The following is a 23,696-nucleotide window of genomic DNA, read 5'->3' as shown; positions in this document are numbered from 1 at the left end:
TGACATGAGACGTACCTTCCATGGCTATAAGGGCACAGACATTATGAACCTCATGTACGGTGTATTTCATACTTGTATGAGTCTAACATTGAGCAGTATATTACCATCAATGAAGATGCTGCCACAATGTGAAAAAAAGATGACTGATTTTTAACAATTGGCTGAGTTTCTGCTGTCATTCTAAGGGGATCCATTATTTGTCAGCACAGGAGAACATGATTAACAGACCATGTTGCTTTGCCAAGGATGGTCTGCACCTGCCCCATGTAAGCTTTTGAATACCGGCTAAAACTTTATCTACTCCCATATAACCTTTTTTAGGAATGCCAAATTGACAAACCTACCAACATAAAACTCAACTGAACCTCAAGGTGTTACTGCTCAATACCAGGGGCCTAAGTTAAAAACAACACTCCCTCCAAGCCCTCCACACCCTCAAGAATATAGACATGTGTGCAGTTACTGAGACATGGTTTAAAGCCGCAGGCAGTACCCCAGCAGTGTGAAGTTTCAGTGCCTTCTACACTTTTACACCAGTATCTGTACAAACGGGCTAAAGGTAGAAGTGTTTCAATATACATCAGTAACAAGCATACCCCTAGGATGGTCAAAAAGGATGACATGCTGGATTGTATCCACATGAAAATCACCATAGATAACATCCCATACCATATCCTGGTTATCTGTCGGTCACCTTCTATGTCCCAAGAATCTCACGGCAAGTACTTTGACTTACTGGGGACACTTACTTTCTTACCAAACACCCTGCTCTGTGGACACTTTAATTACTCCTCTATAGACTGGCAATCCTACATAGCCTCTGATCTGCAGGCACAGAGATTTCTGGACATACCAAATACAAACACCCTTGACCAGTGCATATGTCCACTAGAGGCTCCAACATACTGGACCTTGTGTTTACAAATATGGGAAAATGCTGCACACTGCCCCCCTCCCAAAAAAATATTTTACCCACCCCTCATAGAACCATTTTTAGGCAATGCCAATTGACAAACCTACTGGCATGGCAAAATCAACTCAACCAAACCTGTAGGTTCACAACCCCACCCCCACCCCACCCAGTGTCACATCCTCCCAGGTAAGGTCATATCAAAAAGAAGTTGAAGTCTCCTTTGAAACCACAGTCAACTCAGTAAACCCAATAAACTCATTAACAGTTAGGAACTCTTTAAAGGCAAACTACCTTTTATTACATAATAGTTTATCCAAATTGTATGCCCCTCCAAACGCAGAGAGCACAGCAGCCTTTGCAAAATTGTTCACAGAAACCCTGTATACCCATGTCAGTGGCTGCATAAAGACTACTGTACCTACTAAAAGTAAGCCCAAGACTAGCTCCAAAAACAAACCACTTTGGTGTCATCCCAAATTAAACTAAATACACACAAAAAGAGAAATAAAATCATGACTAAATTCAAAAAGTATAATTCCCATAAAGATAAGAACTCTCACACTAAACTAAACAGGCACCTGAGGGAGTTAATTAAGTCCAATAAAGCCAGTTTCTTGATTAATATAGCCTCCAAGGCAAAAGACAAGCATAAGGCCTTCTTATGTTATGTCAGAAACCTCAATTAGTATTTAATGGTGCCACATTTGTTGAGTCAGTAATATAACAAATCTGTTGGCTGACAAATTTATTTCCTACTTTACCCCTGATTCGCCCCCAGCCACCTCTTAAGAAATGGCGTCAAATATAACCCCTCCAACTATAAAATGTGAGCAGGTCTTGGCTGCACTTGCTAAGGTCAAGAACACAGCCTTAGTGCTGCCCCTGATAGTATCCCAGGATGCCTCCTGAACAGTTATAAAATATTTCAGGACCACTATTTAAATATAGCCTCAAAACAGGCTTTGTGCCATGAGAATTTAAGACTGAAATGGTCATCCCCCTTCATAAGGGAGGACCATTGACAGATCCCAAAACTACAGACCCATTAGTCTGGTTTGCTTTATTTGCAAAGCCTTGGAAGACATTATCATGGAAAAGATTGACAAAGACATTCAAGACCTGCAGACACTGGATCTCTTCCAGTTTGATTTTGTCAAAGGAAGGTCATGCCTACTGAACCTGGTGGACTTTTTTAAAAAAGTCACCAAGGCAATGGATGAGGGTAAAACAGTGCATATTGCCTACCATGATCTGGCTAAGGCTTTTGAAAAAATATGAAATGCGGGTATTGTTAACAAACTTAGGAAATTAAGCATAAACGACTACATAACATGATGGGTAGCCAGTTGGCTCAGAGATAGGACCCAGGAGGTTAGAAATGGTGAGACCACCTCCACAAAGAGCCTAGTCACCAGTGTAGTCCCAGAGGGATCCATGCTCAGCATATTCCTCTTTGGCATTTACTTCTCAGAAATCAAAGTCAATATCAAATGCCTCTGGCTGATCAAGTTCGTAGATGACTGCAAACAGGGAGCAAGTCATAGAATCCCCACAAGTTGCAAACACACTACAGGAAGATCTAACACAGAAAAAAATGACTGATGTCAAAGCTACAGCTTAAACTGCTATGAAAAGAAATGTATTATAGTAGTACCTTTTGCAAAGCTGGCCAGAGTGAGAAACTAAGTTATTGACAAAATGCCCGTAAGAATTGACTCCCTAGTCAAGGATCTGGGAACTCATGTAGTTAGTAACCTAGCTTTCAACCAACATGTGTCCAAGGTAGTAAGAAAATCCTTCTGTATTGCTCAACTAATAAGTAAGGCCATGGAATCCAGGTCCGGGCAGGTCATCATATTGCTGTACTTGGCCCTCATCAGACCCATAATAGAGTATAATGCCCCTTTCAGGATGTACTTGATCAGGTACATGCAACAACTGGACTGTCCACAAAGGTTGCTTACAAAAAGAATACAGGGTATAAACACAATGTTCCGACCGGATCACCTCAAAGTCCTGTCTCTTTATTCAGTCTCCTACAGAATACAAGGCATGTTTGGACCCCACACTGATTAACTTTCATTACATCCATTAAACAAACAGTATCAGAGTACTAGATCCAAAGACCTAAATGTTACTTGCAACCTAAAGATGACATGTTGTAGAGACACTTATGTATCTCAGAGAATCCCCCTGCTCAGGAATAGGCCCCCCATCATTGTGAAGCAAAGTTCCTTCCTAACCCTTTGTAAGCATAATTTGGACCACTGGATGGGAAATAGGTGCCTATATCTCAGATGGAAAGACGCAGCATGTGACTCATGTTATAACCAAAAATCACCCCTTCTAGAACTCTCTAAAACATAACCTGTGGGTTGCATTTGGATTGAATGTTTAGGCTTATAAAGGCCCTAGTGGTTGTTGGCCTAGTATATACCTATGCACCTATGAAACTACGAGGCAGTGGTGGAGAAGTAATTCAAACATGGCTCAGAATACAGCTTAAACATCTGTAAACTGCTTAAATGTTTAAATGATTGTTGCTGATTTCTGGATTCTGGTAAGTTCTTTCTAAATTATTCTTCACAATGTTTGTACTTCCCTTCATTTGGCATTACAAATCATATTAATGTGCACAACTTGTAGATACTGTGGTGTGTATGTGTGTACAAGCTAGCAATCCCACAGTGGAATCCTGTTACATTTGCATTTAATATGTCCCCTGACTGCTGCAGTTTAGCAGTTTTCGAATATGCCTCTATCGAATGCATCTTAAAATTAAAAGCACTGTGTAGGTAAACACTACACTGAATACATTGTACTTAAGGGTTAGGGCTTATTTAGTGGCTTTTTAGCATATCTATCTATATATATATATATATATATATATATATATATATATATATATATATATATATTTTTTTTTTTTTTTAAAAAATGTGGTCACAAAAATTCCTTAATATGCAATCATATATATACATATTTATATTTCAATAATGCCCTAACATCAATATGTGTATATTTATTGTTTATTGTTCTGAGTATTTGTATTTGTAGTTTTTAAGGCTAACTATTCAATCAAGTTAGCAATGAGTTTTAATATTGTAATTTCTCATAATTCATAATATTAGGTTTTAGTATATAATAATAGGACATTGTATATTTTATACACATATATTTCATATATATATATTTTTTTTATATAGTCACTGTGAGAATTTGATGAGGATTGCTGGGTAGCGTGATTAATATGTTTGGATGTGTTTTTTAGATGTGTTTCCTTTAATTTTAAATTTGTCAGTCAATTGTATAATTAATTTATTATGATTGTCATCATTATGAGGTGTATATAAATACAAGGCTGTGTGTTTTATATTATTTGTCTGAAGAAGGTTAGGTAATAACTCTTCCGAAAGCGTTAAAGTTTAATAAACAGTCCGTGTCTTGTATTATACCTTTTCTCACTTTTGGTTTTTTAGTTGTTTGCACGTTTTTTACCCAGTTTTCAAACAACGCTAGGTCATGTATGCATTTATTTATTTGCATTTCCTAAGTGGGATCCACATGGATCTTTTTCATTCTCACTTTAGCAGCACTGGCTGGTTATTTGACTTGCTCAGTCACACAGTAGACAGACGCAGGCAGAGAGAATCAAACTCAGCACTAGTTTAAAAAGCAAAAGAAGGGGCCTATGTGTGGCTTTTCTCATTTGTGAACTTCTTTTTCTTCACCTCTTCTTTTTTTTATCACCTGCCACTACCTCAAAAGATGGTAAATAAGAATCCATAACCTTTGTTGGTTCGGAGAGCTACATTCCTTTTTTTCTGTTTAGCCATAAGCTTTGGTTCATCAAAAAGATAAAAATCATTGCAGATTAATATTTGCCTGAAATATCAAAATAATCAAAATAACTTTATAAGTAATGAAACTGTATAAGGCCTGAAAGTAACGTTACTTACTGGTCTTCATAGTTTTGCAGAGAGAAAAAAAGATTGCTGAGCTATGATGTATACTGGATTTAGGCAGGCACTATCCATTTGTATTTCTGTAACACAAACAATGGCTGTTAAGGTGTAAGGAAGGCTAATCATTTATCAGACTCTCATAAACATGAATTAGCCATTACTGCCATTTTAGGGAATTTTACAACTGGCATGCTTTGGTCTTAAGTCAATGGCACTCGTGTTGGATTTCTGAGCTGTCTAGAGTAGAAGAATTGATGCAGATGATGTCTCTGCAATTATTTTAAAGATACGTTTATTGATTTATGAATTGGGTAAGCCCACTAGATATGTTCCTTTCAGCAGTGAATGAAGACCAGTGCCTGAATAAGTGATTAGCTTATTCACAAAGTTTGCAAGTAGGAACTGAGGAAATCAAACAGTTGACTACAGGATGAAGTGCGTTAGTAGCTGGTTGACTTTATAGTTGTGCTGAACTGCCAGACGACATTTGTCCTTATGATTATGATGATAATCTCCACTGATGCTTATGTTTAAGTTGCCGAACCTTTGTCCCAACAAGTTTTTCTTTCTTTCTGATCTTTAAGTATAGCACTGTACTCTACATGGGCTTTTCTTTCATTATTTTTGTCTGTACTGATCTAGATGCTTGTGTGATGAGCAAAGCATTGTTTTCACGTATTCACTATTCAGTCAGTACAGCTATTGGTATTTAGACTTGTACACATTGTGATACATTATATTGTGCTTGGTTGTGTAGTGCATTGTGGCACTTTTGTGGTTGTAAATGAACTGTATTTAAAATTAATGTCAGTTGCTCATGCATTTCCTGCCAATCACTTACAGATGTCTATCAATATGCTTTCTAGAGCAGGGATTTCTTTATGTCATGTCTGCAGTTTTTTAAAATTACTAAACTATAGGATAAAAAAACTAAAGTAAAATGCAGACCAACTATGGTAACAGCAATGAGATATTTCGATGGATTATGTTATTCTGCAGTTTAATCAGCCCATAGGACTATAAGGCACTTGGCTATATATTAGGCCATATTATACCCCAGGGGGTTGATTAACTATCGCATTTACATAACTGCTGCTCATATGTTATTGCTTAATTATAGTAATTACAACCCTGAGTCTTGATAGTTATCAAGTCTGTTTCTCATTTAATGTATTTTATTTCTGTATTAATGATAGTTAATGATATTTATTGTCTTAACTCTTTTTTTGATTAGTGTAATGTGCTTAGATGATGAGCATATAACATAAGATTGTATTGACTGGCCTATGATGGAACACTGCAGATTATTATCGATAGCTCCTTTTATAGCAAGTGTGGAAATTTGCACAGGACAATCTGACAGCACAGACGATTAAGACAATGAACTATTAACAAGTTGTGTCCTACAATCCAGAGTTTGATTCCTTCAGCCTCCATTTGCCTACTGTGTGACTCTGAGTAAGTCACTTAACCAGACAGTGCTCCATTGCAGTTGGAAAATTGAGCTAGGCTCTTCAATGGTTTCCTGGACTGCATGTCTAGTAAACTACGTGCAAATTTATAGGTTCACTAAATCCGTGAACCTATAAATGTATGATCAAAAGGTCAGTGTAAAAGCTGTGACTGGGGTACATTACAAACATTGAGAATGTATATTCACCATTCATACTAGGGAAATATAATGAGTGATTTTATCACCCCAGAAAGTGAGGTGTGACACTGTGATTTATATGGCATGTATAAACACGGACAGAGACAGTACCCAGGGAAGTCAGCACAAAGAGGGTTCCAGTGGCCGATGTATCCAGTTTGTGTCATTTATTTATCAGTGTGTGATGAGGTAAAGACAGAGCAACACTGGTGCACACCTCAAAAAAGTATATCACCTGTAACAGGACACTGAGAGTGTCATAAGACTAGAATACCAGGAGAGATCAATTTCCAGTCTCTGATAGGTACAGAGTAGTTGTCGTGGAATAGGGCAGCTAATGAGATGAGCTGAGTCTATGATGTGCACAAAGGTTACTATGCAGAGTGGCTTACCCGGGGATTTCGTTTATAAATCTGTGGCAGAGCAGAACAGAGAATGAGGATAATACACAGGAGAATAGTCTGGAGGGGTAGTTTGGGTTCTGAGATTGGGTGTGGTGAGTGTAGCTGTTATAAATTGTTCCTTAGGTCACACTTGGGTATGATATAGTTCCTTAGGTCACACCTAGGTATGAAGTAGTTCCTTAGGTCATGCCTAGGTATGATGTAGTTCCTTAGGTCAAGCCTAGGTATGATGTATTGAGAGCTGGAGTGGTCATTACTGGGACTAGGGACTTGACTACATGAAGTTTGCCAAGAGTTGTTTTTATTAGTTGGTGGAAAAAGGTGTTAATTTTAGTTGGCCATTCTTTTCCACTGTTGGCCATATATAGTGAAACCCACTGCAGGCCATCTGAGTCTGTTAAACAGAAATCTGTCTGCCCTTTGTGGAATCATGTTCTTCAGGTATTGTGGTACTTCCAGTGGGATTTTTGTGGATACTGAGAATTTATTTATTTATTTAACATTTGTTTACCAGGATATGAATGAACAGTCAGAACTCAGAATGGAGCAAATATTATTCAGATCACCTTCCAGACTTCTGTGGAGACTATTAACGGAGGACAGTAACTGTCTTTGAGAGGAAAGTCTTCCCTCTTCATAGTCAAAGAAAATACTAAGTTCAATCCCTTAAAGATCCGTTTTGAATTTCCTGTAGAAAGATGGCTTTGTTCTGGTATGGTCAATGTTTACAGAAATGGGGCCCACAGGATGTAATCGTTTATGGTTCTGTTGTTTGGTGGAGGTAACTTAGCTTGATGTGGTCACTTTTTGCATCATGCAGAATTCAGCACCTTTGATATCTGATTATGTCAGTTCTATAAAGGCTAAGGTAGGTGTTACTGACTTCATTAGCTAATGGAGAAATAAAACCTAAGGAAATACTTCATTCTAATCCTGATAATTTGTAGGAAGCGGTGTGTTTGATTTGGCTGTCGTATCAATACTAGTATTGGGAAGGTATACTGGGTATTTTTCACAAGTGGTCACATCTTAATTTATTGCATGGAATAGTCTTGCTCTGATTGGTCAGATTTTTAGGGAAGTGTCAGGTACATTTTATCTAGAATACAATCAGCATCAGATCTCTAGGTCTTGTGAAAAGCAGAAAATGATACAGTACAGTGTACACTGAGCCAGGGGTGTCACCTGGATGCATTCTGTCTTTTATCAGGTCTACATTGTTATTCTATGGATATGTTTAAAAAAATATCTTCAGAATGTGGCTGTATTACTCCAGTAATCATGGCTGCCCAACCCAGTCTCTGACCTGTCACTTTTGCTGGCTCTACCAATTTCATCCTGCATGAAGATCTCTTCAAATGTGCCTTTGTAAGAATATCTCCGCACTGGAAATACATGTTTTACTAGCTTTCCATAGGTTTCCCCTTATTGAGAACTTCCGCTTGTAGTTCAGTGGTCAGCACTGGCCTTTAATGGTGGTTGGAATGTTATGCCCTAGGTCTACCATGTGAAAACAGTCTTCTCTTTCCTTGTGCAAGACCATGGTGATCTTAGTAAAATACATCTCATATTCTATCTCCTATCCATCATGGTGTCTGTGCTATGGAAGGAAAAATCTAACATCAAGTGGGTATTAATTTTGTGCAAAAAATCACCACTATCCCCAAACAATAGAGTAATCATCCATCGGGCAATCTCCTCTCTTACTTTGGCCATCCCATTATACATGGAATGTGTTCCATAACCTTAGTTCCTAAGTTATGAGTAGTTGCCACGTACTCCAAACTGTACACCATGTTTGTACGTGAACGGAAACATACTATAACAGCACAGTTCAGCAAGTGTATAGGTGCTCTGGAGGGGGATGGGTCAAAGTCATTGATTATTTCTGATGTATAAGATAGTTTAGTTATCCAACAATGATCACAAGTTTTGAATACTGCATAATCCAGTCTTCAACGATATTCACTTTCCCTGAAAAAAAACATACAGTACAGATTTGTTTTTGAAAGAAGAGCACTTTGCACAACTCCATTGCATGGCACGCCCCTCCTTTGTACATGTATGTTAAATCAGACAGCTGTATGTAAGCCAGCAAAGAAGGCAAAAAGGGATGTGAGCTTCTTATTTTATTATCTTTTTAAAGGCTTCTGTTATGAACGTGTTATTTTATGACATGCATATCCAATAACATGATGGAAATATGTATTCAAATAGCAGTGAACAAAGAGCAGCTTTCCTGGAAAGAGTAAGAGCATGGAATCTTGAGGTTGTGTTGTGTCTTTCGGCTTTTCCCGGTTAGGGGTCGCCACAGTGGAACTCCGGTCCGCTAATGATTACAAATCAGAAATATCAGGCTACATTGTTACATCGTTACCACTGCTCACCTGTTAAGCACACCAGCTGACCAGCTGACATCCAACACCTTTCAGAGCTAAAAGCTGCTACTATGTTCAAGCACTATCATTTGGATCTTTGTCCACTCCTTACTTCAACTTATTAACTCCAGTTCACCAATAATTCAATTAATAAAGCTGTTAAATTGTTTAAGATGAGTGGACTTTTGTTCTAACATATAACACCTTAATTTTGTCAATGAAGTCTACAAGATTTAGAAATTTGCCACACTTGCATCAACCTGAAAAGGAGAAAATAAAAATGGAAAATGGACGCTGCAGGTAAAGCCAGTGCATTAACTATGAAATTCTGACCCAGTCTTAGAGGAATATTGTTAAAATTTTGAACGTCTGTGATAAAAGAAATTAAAAGCAAAGACAAAACACTTGCATCGATTTGAAAAGGAGAAAATAAACATGGGAAAAAGGAAGCTGGAGATGCATCTATTGAATTAACTATGAAACTCAAACCAGTACTAGAAGGCATACTGCTAAAAACTTGAACTTCTGTGATAAATGAAATTAAAAGCGAAGGCAGAACATGTTATGCTTGTTAGTGGAACTGAAACCTACATTTTGATGAAAAGTCTCCCAATACATGAAAACCCCAGCAAAAAGACCCATGAAGAACTGGAAAACTTATTATAAAATAACTTTAATCCTAAACCAGATGAGATCAGTCAGAGATACAAATGCGAGTTGCATAGCAGAAAGATCATTAAATCAGTGACCATGTGGCAAAACTGTGAAAAATAGACCAAGGCTATAATTACAGTGGAAAGTTCTACCATTTGATGACAGGAAACTAGAAGAACACAGTCTTCCTGACCATAAAGTACAGTTTTGTACCTACCATAAATGTAGATGTTCGAAGATCCACATTGCTGCAGTCCTTACACTTGGGTAGTCCGCTGTCCTCGGTCGGCCCGAATATCAAAGTATAAGGCTGACGTCGGTCAAGGCGCATTAGACTGACATCAGGACATCAGGGTACAAATGCGCATGACCGATGTCATATCCTCAGTCTTTTCTTGCCCCAGATGTCAGAAGACCCCTAAAAGAAAGGTCAAAACCAAAAGACAGCAAACAACCAACCAACCACCCTTGCACTAATAATATGTACAATATATACAAGAAATACAATATTTACAACCCAACCCACACAACCGCCTCTAAGAACAGAGGGGAAGGAGGGAGGGTAAATTGGACTGCAGCAATGTGGATCTTCGAACATCTACATTTATGGTATGTACAAAACTGTACTATGTTCTTCATCTCACATTGCTGCAGTCCTTACACTTGGGTAGAATCCCAAAGCAGAGGTAAGGGAGGATGGCAAAACTATAAAGCAGCAGGAGCTGCCAAAATGCCCTGTAAAATAGCAGTGGCAAAACCAGCCCTAGATTTAGAGTAAAGTGGAAGGTGATAATGCTTAGAGAAAGTATGCACTGAACTCCAAGTAGCTGCCTCCAAAATATCCTTAGTTGCCACCCCCCCTAAAAAAAGCTGTCGAAGTGGCAGTAGCCCTAGTGGAATGAGGCCTAATCCCAGCTGGAATCTCCTTACCATGATGGGAATAACAGAAAGCAATGCAAAACCCAATCCACTTAGAAATAGTTTGTTTTGACACAGGCTTGCCCTGAGAACTCAAAGCAAAAGAAACAAATAACTGCTGAGACTGCCTGAACCCTTTAGTTCTGCTCAAATAATATCGCAACTGCCTGTGTACATCCAAAGTGTGCAAAATCTTTTCCCCTTTATTTTGGGGATTTGCATAAAAAGTAGGCAAATGAATAGTTTGGTTTAAAGCCACACTAGAAACCACTTTAGGCATAAAGGAAGGATTAGTACGCAAAGATACCCTATCCTTATGGAAAATTAAGAAAGGCTCAACTGCCATAAGGGCCTGTAATTCAGAAACCCTTCTTGCAGAGGTAATGGCCAATAAAAAAGCAGTCTTCCATGATAAATATTTCAACTCAGCAGTAGCTGCAGGCTCAAAAGGTTGTAGAGTGAGTTTCTTCAACACAAAATTGAGATCCCAAGCAGGAGTAGGAGCTCTACGTGGGGGTCTTATATTCTTTGCCTCTCTAAGAAATTGCTTGAACAAAGGATGAGAAAACAATGGTGGATCACAGTCATAGTGAGCAGAAATTGCTGCAGCATGAACCTTAATAGAAGAGAAGGACAAACCTTTGTCCAGTAACTCAGTAAGATATTGAAGAGCCACACTTAAATTAGGCTCAGAAACATCAAATTCCTTTGCTGTACTCCAAAATAAAAATCTCTTCCATTTATCTGCATACACTTTCCTTGTACTAGGCCTTCTGGCTTCCAAAATAACATTCAAAACTTGCTGTGGAAGTTGAGACCCTCCAGGGTTCAAAACAGAATATGCCAGGCTGTTAGGTGAAGAGAGTGAAGTTTGACATTGAGTAAATGACTGTTCTCCTGAGACAGCAGGTGTGGAATCGAAGGCAAAGGCCATGGAGGTTCTCATACCAGACTTCTCAGTAATGGGTACCAGTGCTGCCGAGGCCAATCTGGAGCTATTAAAATCATCTTTGGCTTGTCCTGTCTGACCTTTAGGAGTACCTTTGGGAGGAGAGGCAGAGGAGGAAAGGCATACACATGAAGATTGCTCCAGTTGAAAGAAAGAGCATCCACTTTCCAGGCTGTGGGATGAAACCTTTTTGTGCAAAACTTTGGCAGCTGGTAGTTTAGTGGAGAAGCGAACAGATCTATGTCTGGAGTTCCCCATGACACTGTCAATTTCTGAAATACATGAGGATCCAATTTCCACTCGTGGGGATCCATAATTCGTCTGCTCAACACATCTGCTAAGGAGTTCTGTGCTCCCGGCAGAAACCTTGCCTGAAGATTTAGCTGTAAACTGAGAGCAGTCTCCCACAAAATCATTGCTTGCCTGCATAGAGGATAAGAATGTGTTCCCCTTGCTTGTTGATGTACCACATGACAGTTGTGTTGTCTGTTAGAATCAACACCTGCCCTGGAAGAAGTAAATCCTTGAAAGCTATTAATGCAAATTGGACTGCTAACATCTCCTTCAAGTTGATATGTAGATGTTGTAGTCTGGCAGGCCACGTGTCTTGTATCCACTTTCCATTGAGATGAGCTCCCCAAGCTTTGTCTGAGGCATCTGTCGTTAGAATCTGACTCGCCTCTGGCCGGGTCACAGAGAGTCCCTTGTTTAGGTGACATTCCTGAGCCCACCACAAAAATTCCTTTTGAATGCAAGGTATTATCTGAATGACAGTGTCCATATCCTGGCAGTGCTGCATCCATACATTTTTGAGATACCATTGTAGCTTCCTCATATGCAGTTTGGCATTGGGAAGCACCAGAATACAAGATGCCATGAACCCCAAGGCTTGAAGGACTGTCCTTGCAGTCAGCCTGGACTGATGAGACAAGTGATGGAAGTAAAGGGAAAGATTCTTTTGTTTGTCCGGGGTCAAAAAGGCCATCTGGGATGCTGTATTCAGTCTTACACCCAGAAAGCACATGTCCTGAGAGGGTACGAGAGTGGACTTTATTTCGTTCACAGAATACCCCAGGCATCTTAGCACTGCTATCACATATTGCAAATGATGAAGAAGTTCGTCCCTTCCTTGAGCCAGAATCAGGCAATCGTCCAAATAAGGATAAATCTGTATTCCTTTTAGCCTGAAGAAAGCTATCACTGGAGCCAGAACTTTCGTGAACACTCTGGGCAGTAGATAAGCCAAAGGGCAATGCAGAGAACTGATAATGTGAAGTCCCAGCCCGAAAACGCAGATACTTCCTGCAACTGGGCCTGATAGGAACATGAAGGTAAGCTTCCTTGAGATCCAGGGTCACCATCCAGTGATCTTTGCCCAGCAGAGGTAAAAGCTGTTGTAACGTCAACATTTTGAACTTGGGAATGTCCAGATAAGTGTTGAGGATAGATAAATCCAAAATTGGTCTCCACGTGTTCCCCTTCTTTGGTACTAGGAACAGGCGAGAATAAAATCCTAGGCCCACTTCTGGCAGAGGGACCGGCTGTATGGCCCCTATTTGAAGTAACAGAGAAATTTGTTTGTGAGCCTCTATTCTTTGTTGAGGAGGAACGTCTGGCATGCCTTTGAAAGGAGGCAAGGTATGGAAATAAAACCTGTAACCTTGGTGTATGATATCCAATACCCATCTGTCTTGGGTAATCAAACTCCAATTTTCCTTGAAAAGTGCCAACCTTCCCCCCAAAGGTGCTGCCAGACGAGAAGGTTCTGGCAGCTGAAAAGGTAGGTCATTGGGCCTGTTGACGAAAGGACTGACCCCTGCCCTCACCCGAAGACTGTGCAGGTGAACTCCTTGTTCTAGGCCTGAAAGAGCCCTGAGCTCTGCCCCTACCACGTCTAGACCTACCCCTAGACTGGGAATCATAAGAAGGATCCGTCCACCCCTTAGAAGGCCAATTCCTACTAAACTTCGGAGGCTGAACCTGCAAAAAATCTTTAACAGTCTGCATAGACTTAGCCTTATCTTCCATTTTCTTTAAGACTGCCTCCACAGGTGACCCAAACAACACATCAGACTGTAAAGGAGCATCTAAAATCCTTGTCTTAACATGGTCAGATAAATTCTGATCCCTCAGCCAGGCGTGCCTGCGAAGAACTGACCCAGTGGCAGCCACCCTAGATGAGGCCTGTACAGCATCAAAACCACATTGCAAAGAATGCTTACCCACCTGTTCAGAAACATGTACCAAATCCTGTAATTCCTTACACTCAATACCTTCCGCCAGAGCATCTACCTTAGACTTCAATTGAGAAAGTAGATAGTTTTGGTATTTCAACATGTGAAACTGGCAATTCAAAGCCCTCATAGCTAAGGTGGAAGAAGTATAGACTTTCTTTCCCCATCTATCCAGAGCCCTGGCCTCTTTATCTGGAGGAACCGGATTTTTTACAACAGAAGCCTTGACACCCTTAGGCCCTTGACTAACAGTTTCTGGGTCCGCCCTAGGACTCTTAAAAAGATATTTATGAGCTTCAGGCACCCTGTAATACCTATCCGGTTTAACAGGAGCAGGAGGCAAAGAATCAGGATTAAGAGAAGCCTCTTCCACAACATCCAGAACAGGAGGTATAGCCAAAGGCCTATGCTGGGGTAAAAACAAAAATTCCCTAAGCCTTTTCCTGGAATCAGAGAAGTCCTGACCTTCCCACTTAAAATGTTCCCTCATGGAATGAAGAGTCTCTGAAAAAGAAAAATCCTCTGGAGGAGAAGCAGAAGGAGTAGAATCATCCACATCAGAATCAGAATAAGGAGAATACTCCTGCAAGTCTTCAGCCGAAGACTCTGAAACATCCGAAGCCTGCTCAAAACTCCCCAACTCTGGTTCCACCCTAGGCCTCTTATCAGGAGGGGGCAAAGAACCTCTAATTAAAGTAATTAAATCTTCTGCCATTTTGAGCATGTGCTTCTTGGGCACAGATCCTGATGAACTAGGAGTGACACCAACAGAAGCTAAACCTGGCCTGCCTCTGGGAGAAGCCTTGGAAACAGAAGGAGAGGGCCTAACCACCCTAGGAAGGGAGGGGAGTACAGTAACCTGAGAAGCCCCTTCAGCCTGACCTGCCTCCTGAGAGGCCACATCCTGCAATAACAAAGTCTCCCCCTGGGACTCCAGAGAAACCTCCGGCGGAACCCCCGGTTCCACCGACACCTCCAAAGAACCGGTGTCCGGTACGGACGACTCTTCCTGCCTGGGCTTAGCTGCTTTGTCTTTGCGCTTCTTCGAAGAAGCGGACGTCGGAGCATCCGACGGCATATTATAATTGCACCGCTTCAAGACTAACCTGGCACAATCTAACCTTCGCTTAATAGTGCGCTTATTGAACCTAGCACAAAAGCGACACCCAACAACGTCGTGCTCAGGCCCCAAACAAGGAATACACAAAGTATGATAATCTCTATGCGGTATCTGTTTCACACAAGAAATACAGTTATTCACTTTTTCTGACATCCGGTAAACCACTGAGGCAAGAAAAAACTAAAATATTCCCTAACGGGGTACTTAGCCAACTTTGACTCGGTCTGAAACTCCGAATTCGAAAAATTTCAGAACGCCGAACGGCACTTGCAACGCTGCTTCTGCATCAGACCATGCGGCAAAAAAGACTGAGGATATGACGTCGGTCATGCGCATTTGTACCCTGACGTCCTGATGTCAGTCTAATGCGCCTTGACTGACGTCAGCCTTATACTTTGATATTCGGGCCGACCGAGGACAGCGGACTACCCAAGTGTAAGGACTGCAGCAATGTGAGATGAAGAACATCTTCCAAATGTACAAGTACCTGAGTGTGTTACCACACATCATCTCTTCTGTGAGACCTTATCTGTGCAAGCCATTTATTAAATTATTGTATAGTATTCGTGCTATTCTGTTTTTATCATGGCTAGGAAGGGGATGTCCAGCCCCACCCCCCAAAAAGAAAACAATACACACATAAGCTCACACATCTATCTATCCATCTATCTATCTATCTATCTATCTATCTATCTATCTATCTATATTTCTATCTATCTATCTGTCTATTTATCTATCTATCTATCTATCTATCTATCTATCTATCTATCTATCTATCTATCTATCTATCTATCTATCCATCTATCCATCTATCCATCTATCCATCTATCCATCTATCCATCCATCCATCCATCCATCTATCTATCTATCTATCTATATATTTTTTAACACTTTTCTCACTAGTTGTCATTGCATGAGAGTGACTCATCCCGTTTGCTGTCAGTGGGCTTTTCTTCAGCTACTTGCACTGCATCCATTTTGGAGGCATCTTCAAAAAAGCTTCAGAGATATGATTGTATATGAAATAAATGTCAAACACTACAACTCCGGTTAATGTGCAGGATTTGCAAGTTAGCTTGCAATCCGGTGTAACAAAGTAGAAGAAAGCCACACTAGAGGATTGTGCCTAGATCAAAGTTAATGCATGTTAAAAGTGGCTTGTTAAACAGCACACATACATTCATGGATTTATGTATGTGTTTATGTAAGTATGCATTTATGTTTGTTTATTTACTTATTTACAGTTTGTGGTCTGGAATAATATACTTGTCCATCTATAACCGACTGATTAAGCAACTATTAGTAAATTTGTATAAATTCTGATAGAGAGCTTCTCAGAGTAAGTTTAGGCAAAAAAAAATGATTATGGAAGAACTAAAATAAACCTTGCCAGAAAGCATCTGGTGAGAGAGCAGGAAGAAATTTCAGTACTGATTATAACACGTTTCTGCTAAGGAAGGATTCCAGGGTGTCCAAAACGAACATGCCTTTGCATAAAGTTTGACCCATTTATTTATTTATTTATTTATTTATTTATTTATTACTGGATTACTGAACTGGTCCACAGGCCCTTTTCTGTCATGATCCAGGCCAGTCAGGTGGTTACAGTATATAAAACACATGGCACAAAAAGCTTTATGACATAAGTCATGTAAGTATGCATTTATGTAAGGTCACACATGTCTCCCCTTATGGCCTGCACCCAGGGGACATCAACTATCCCAGCCAAATCATACCCTTGGTGGTTTCAACTGAAAATACGAGTGGGCTTCCAACAGAATTTTTGGTGACCCACTACAACTGAATCACTAATTGGTCACTATAACTATTACTCCCTGTACCTAGAGGACATTAACTGTCCCAGCCAAGTAATACCCTCAGCGGTTTCAACTGAAAATACAATGAACGGGCTCCTGACAGAATGTTTGGTGACCCTCTACAGCTGAATCACTAATTAGCCACTATAACTATGTATGTCCAGCTGTTTTAAACTTTTCTAGTATAAAGATAGCCCTTTCACTCTAGAAAGCTTGCTGCAGAGTAGCCTCAGTATACCTTTGGTCGCTCCCTTTCTCAATAGATATAAGTCTGCCCTACTTAACCACTGTGCCTCTCCTTATACTCAGTAAGTACATGCTATCCTCATTTGTAGTGTTTAGACCAGTACTTGCACTACTTTTTGTTACCATGCTTTCCCTTATTGCTTAGTCTGCTAGCATCTCTTCCTACCCTTTCTTTGCTGCTAGGTATCCTCCATAGTATAGAGCCATATATTTTGTAGCCCACTAGTCCTTCTGTTTAACTACAGACTCCATGTTAAGGACCTTCTGGTAAAAGCTAATAGCTCACACTCAACAGAAAACATAAAGTGTGTGTGAGGTATCTATGCCTTTCTCACTTGCATTTTTCTGAACATTGGAGATAGAACTACAAAAACTATATAAAAAACTATTAGTTTTTCTACTTTTTAGCTGTCTAGTTCATCCCTGCTCCGGTCACCCTCTGATTCACTCCAGGCTCACTGCACTCCGCTACCCTACCCCCATTCCCACCCACCTCCACTTTCATTAAATTTATTTATCTTCTTAGCCCCTCCCATTCCCTCATCATCCAATTAACTCCCTCCACCATTAACAAAATGGTAAGACCCACCCAATCATTCTCACCCACAAAAATCCTTTTTTCGTATGGCCTCACCAATCAGCACTACTCAACACTTATGCTTTATTTCCTGCATGACCCATATATTAATTCTAATCCTATTAAGACAAACCACCCCCATACATGGTACCATATTCCCCTCACCAACTTCCTCCTGCACACAAACCCTTCCTTTAAATCTAAACAAACATAGTTACTCAAACATCTCTCCCTCTCCACTAGTATCTTGTACAATTACTTCAGACAGACTAAAACTACTACCTCCTACCCCCAAATTTAAATTATGTCTGCTACAACCTAATAAGCCCATTTTTCATAGACAGCAAATTCACACAATATTTTATCTACTTCACTCACTAATACAAATCCAGCCCCAACCAACCCTCCTACATCCACCACTAACCCAACTGACCAAGCACTCCACCTAATTACAGTAAACACACGCAGTATTTGCAATAAAATTACTGAATTTCTTGTTGGGCTAAATAGCCACGCCCCCAAATATTATTGCAGTAACTGAAACATGGCTAAAACCACACATTGCTGATACCGAAATTCTCTATCCAGGATATAACATCATTTATTCTGATAGAATTCACAAAAAAGGTGGTGGTGTAGCATTAATCCATCAAAACTCACTGCAGATAACAACCCATACAAACCCCTACCCACATTCGGAAACCTAGAATTTCTTTTCACATCCCTCCACATAAATAGCAACAAACACATATGCATAGCAGTAATTTACATTCCCCCAGGCCAAAATAGCCGCATACTCAAAGACTTTTTATCCTAGATTAATCAAAATATATCACAGGAAAATATAATTCTAGGAGACGCCAACATTAATTGGTTAAACTTAGTCTCCCCCTCTCCAGCAAATAGTATAAACCTAAATAGTTTCACATAACTCATCACCATTCCTACCCACAATCTGTCAACAGAATCTGAATCAACCTTAAACTGGATACTAGTAACCCACCCTCAGAATTACACAAATATCAGGCACCCTACCAAACATACTAAGTGACCACCTCCCAGCATATACTTATAGGACTCGCACTGAATCAGTCAAAACACACTCCTATAGAACCTCCTGGAATCTTGCCCACTTTGACCAAAATAAATTTATAAGCATTTTAAAATCTCAAAACTGGAACCCACTAAACACACTCCCCTTAGACGAGGCTGTTGACTATTTCAACAAACTGTTTTTAGGTGCTCACAACAGATTAGCTGTAATGCGTATTAAACGGACTGAAACTAATCATGCCCCCTGGTTAACAAAACAAACCAAACAAACTATCTATCTTAGAAACAAAGCCTGGAAATTATGGCTGAAAGATAAAACAAAACACAACGAACTCCACTACAAACAACTCCGTAACAAAGCAAAAAAATCTAGTGATACAGGATAAAAAGGATTATATTTCCTCGAAACTAACTACCTCATGCAACAATCCAAATAAGTTCTGTAGGTCTTTCTCCATTCTACTCAATCCAGGCACCTTACAAAATCCATCCCCTGCACCAGAAAAGACTCCACAACAAATTTCCCAAGACTTTAACACCCATTTCATCTTTACCATTCAAAAGCTACTCAGAGACTCTCCACCTGACCCAAACTCATACCACCAAACACACCCCCTCCACTGTGCATAATACCACCACTCCATCAGCCTACTCCTTTACAGCCCAACCTGTGCCCACCTCTCTCTGATCTTGAAATTCTTAAAAAAAACTCAAACCTTGCTCACTTTCTGCAGATAATCTTCCCCCAGAATATCTGCAACTAGCAGCTACTGCAATTGCATACCCAGTTAGCATTCTCATAAATCACTCTCTTTCTGAATCTTATGTTCCCCATCTATGGAAAAAATCCATTATTACACCACTACACAAAGGTGGAAACTCCCATAACCTCTCTAACTATTGCCCTATCTCTATAATCTATCCACTATCAAAAATCCTAGAAAAATTTGTTCACACACAGCTACTTAAACACCTCTTAGATAATGCTCTTCTATCCCCTACCCAACATGGGTCCTGTATCACTGCCCTCCTCTCTTTCTCTGACACCGTTAACAAAGCCATAGTTGCAGGTCACCCTACCTCAGTAATCTTACAAGATCTATCCAAGGCTTTCGACACAGTGTCACATACTAAGCTATTAACTCAACTAACAAAATTAGGTTGCTCCCCAAAATCGCTTAACTAGTTCACCTCTTACCTCCAAAATAGAGAACAGTCAGTAAGATGGCTTAATGTACAATCTAATTACCAAGCTAATAACATAGGGGTACCGCAAGGATCCATTTTAGGACCACTACTTTTAATGTCTTTATCAATGATCTTCACAAAGCTCCCCACATCCAAAGCCTCATCCAATATGCCAATGATTCTACACTAATATCCACATCCAGCAATTTCTCAGATCTCCTCACAGTTACACAAAAAGCCTTTACTTCTATTGAATCTTTGCTTATTAATGCACAACTTATGTTAAACCCCCCAAAACTAAACTTTTACTTTTCTCTACAAAATCACCTGACCCTGACTTCAAAATCCTTGCTAAAGATGGTACAGAAATAGACTTAGTGAAAACAGCCAAACTACTAGGAGTAACAATAGACAACAAACTAACTTATGAACCACATATGCTTAATGCAATAAAGAAAACACACTTCAAATTAGGCAAACGTTACCGCCATAAGCTTTACCTGGATAAATACACCAAAACAAAATGTGCCAATGCTTTACTCATTCCCTCCCTTCTATATGGTAGAGCTACATTTACTAACCGTCACTCAATCCTTAGCAATAACCTACAATCCTGCTACTATAAAATAGCCAAATTCACCTCCTGTAAACCATACTGTTCTCATCACTGCCAGGCTCTCACTGAGATGAAATGGCTAGAGTTTTCCCACAATCTTCAATATACCCAACTAACCTTAGCCCACAAGTTAATCTCCAAACCTAATGACTGCCCAGCACTCAACTCAATCCTACAAACATATGCCCCTACAAGAACACTACGGTCCTCGTCCAGATTCATGCTAACTGTAACAAAACCCAGTAAAAGAGCTGGACAATGCCTGTACTCCCATACTATAACTAGACTATGGAACAACCTACCATCTGAAATAACCCAAACTGACCACTCAAAATCCTTTAAGATAGCTCTAAAATCACATTATCTAAGTAATCCATCCTGTACCTGCCATACAAACAAACCACCTTAAAACAGCACATTAACTAAATATTAGGTTGGCGGAACTTATAATAACCACTTTTTAATAATTTCCATATACCCACTATCCATTTTACTTTACTCTGACTACAGATAATACTCTTTAAAGTCCATACTCTTCCACATATGCAACTTTTTCTACCTATTTTTAAAGACTCCCAATGCATATTCTTGTAAACCCTATGAAGTGTTGAACTGTACTATATTTTTGTCTCTTTACCTGTAAGACCTGTTAAATTTATGCCAAAAATTTTGAACAATTTATGTTAAAAATTCATCAGCTTTGTAATATTTGTGGAGTTTTTCTCCCCAAGCCTCCACTGAAAATGGGTTTCTGACTCTGTGGACTTTCCCAGTCAAGAAATGTTAATAAATAAATAAATAAACAATAAGCAAATAAGGAATAACAAGTTAATTATTGGCACGTGAAAGACATAAAGCTTTTGCTACACTACGGTTTAAATGGCACATGAAAATAGGAGTGGAACTTTTAAACATTTATAGTCTTTATATAAAAGTCTGATTTTGCAAGTGAAGATAGAAGGTAACCCAGTGAATTTTCTGGTATCAGTCACATGCTTATGAAGGAATTTAAATTTGGAAAAATGAATAATGCAGTTTACAACCAGCTGATCTCGTACTGAAAACATCTTCAGGAGAACATTATAAAAGTAGTGACTGTTGCCAGTTCTTTATGTAAGTGGACTAGTGTAAGACCATTATAAGCCATGACATTGACCAAAAGCACATTAGAAATTCACACATCATAGAGTATTTATTACAATTTGCACAGCAAGTGTTTATATCAAGATGGCTGAAATCTGTGTTTATCTTGTTTTATCCAGATCTGAAAGCAAAATTCACAGAAAATGATAAGACATTCATTAAAAACATGACATTTTTAGAAGTTTTTAACTTAGAGATCAAGTCTGTATGAGATATTGCAGTTAAGATTATAAATGGATTTCTTTAGCGGACTGGAACTGGCTACTGTGTTATGCTATGAAGACAGGACTATTGAACCTCTGGTGCTATTCAGCTGAAATAAATGTAAGCATTTCCTTGGTTTATTTGCTGAATGGATGACATGTTTATTGTATTTTAAGTCTTGGAAAGCTAGTTGTTGAGACCATTGGGTTGGGCAGCACCTTTTGTATTCCTTGATGGTTGTTCATTGTTTCAATGAAAGTTCATGATTTACCTAATGAGAAAAATTAACAAACTGTATTAATAGCACAAGTACAATATCACTCCCATAATTCCTACAACATGCATTTGAAAATAAGGCTAGCAGTGCAGTCTATAAGAACACCTTAGAATTGTGTGCGGTGCAGTGGTGTAGCATTCTGTGTTGCCTCACAGCAAAAGGTTCTCCAGTTCAATTCTCAGCTGGGTTGTCTTCTGTGCGGAGTCTGCACGCTCTCCCTGCATTTGTGTAGACTTCCTCCGGGTGCTCTGGTTTCCTCCCACATTACAAAGACATGCATCTGGAGTGTTTCTCCCTAAGTCTACACTGAAAATTGGCTTTGTTCCAAGTCGGACTTTCCTGGTAAACAAATGTTAAATAAATTAATAAATATCAGGAAAAGTGACCTTTTTTACTAATGGTGTTGAACATGCAGGGAGGACAAACTCAGTAATAAGATCATAGGAGGTTACTAGGTTAATGGCCCTGGGGCCCTTACAAGCCTAGCCAAGAGTTTATCCCCAAAACGAAACCTCAGTCAGCACCTGTCACCCCTGTCAATGAGGGACACAAGGGGAACCCCTGGGACAAATTTGTGGTTTCCCATCCACTCATGAGGTACTCTGACATGTATAAGAAGTCCATTCCAGAGATGGGGCAGCCTCTGGGAGACAAACCTGTCACTCCAGCAGGTTTTATTGATGTCGCATATTAGATTCAAACCATTCAAGTGGGTAATGCACAAGGAGTTAGACTTACGGATATGGAGCATCTCTAGTAAGGCAGGGTCCGAGATTGCCTTGTAGGCGTGACACTCATCAACTCTGAGCAACCTGTATGATACTGAGTAGAGTGATATTGATTTGAGCCTGTTTGCATAGAACAGGTGTTGGAGGTCATGGATTCTCTTTGTGAGGTATTTTTGTGGCCTTTGCAGATGGTGCAGATGTTTGGAGAGGTATATACCAAACGGGTGATTTACTTAATTACTGGTCTAATGAGGGAGGAGTATACAGAGATAATAACCTCCTTTTTTTCTGTTTGCAATCCCTTTACATATGAGATCAACCAAGTAAAGGCTTTTCTGACCACTGCTGCTAAATGGTGGTCGAGTGTGAGATTGTTGTCAACCTGAGTACCCAGGTCTCTCACCACAGGTTGTGTGTTTAGGGGGTGCTCTCCCAAGTTAGGTACTGCATCTGGGCCTGTGTTTTTTTAATTAGAAGCTTTCCTTAACTTTGTTTCAGTCTCTCTGGTATTACTTCATCCCATTTCATATCCTGCATCTTTAAACTTCTTATTCTTTTTTTTTACTTCTTCTACCATTTAGCATTTTTATGTTCCACAGGATCTTCATAGATACTTCTCCAAAATGTATCTATTTCTTCTTTTTTTTGGCAGTCTTTCAGT

Source organism: Protopterus annectens, chromosome 2.part1 (assembly GCF_019279795.1).
Source record: "Protopterus annectens isolate FY-2018-M chromosome 2.part1, PAN1.0, whole genome shotgun sequence".
Classification (NCBI taxonomy): domain Eukaryota; kingdom Metazoa; phylum Chordata; order Ceratodontiformes; family Protopteridae; genus Protopterus; species Protopterus annectens.
This window is presented reverse-complemented; position numbering follows the sequence as displayed.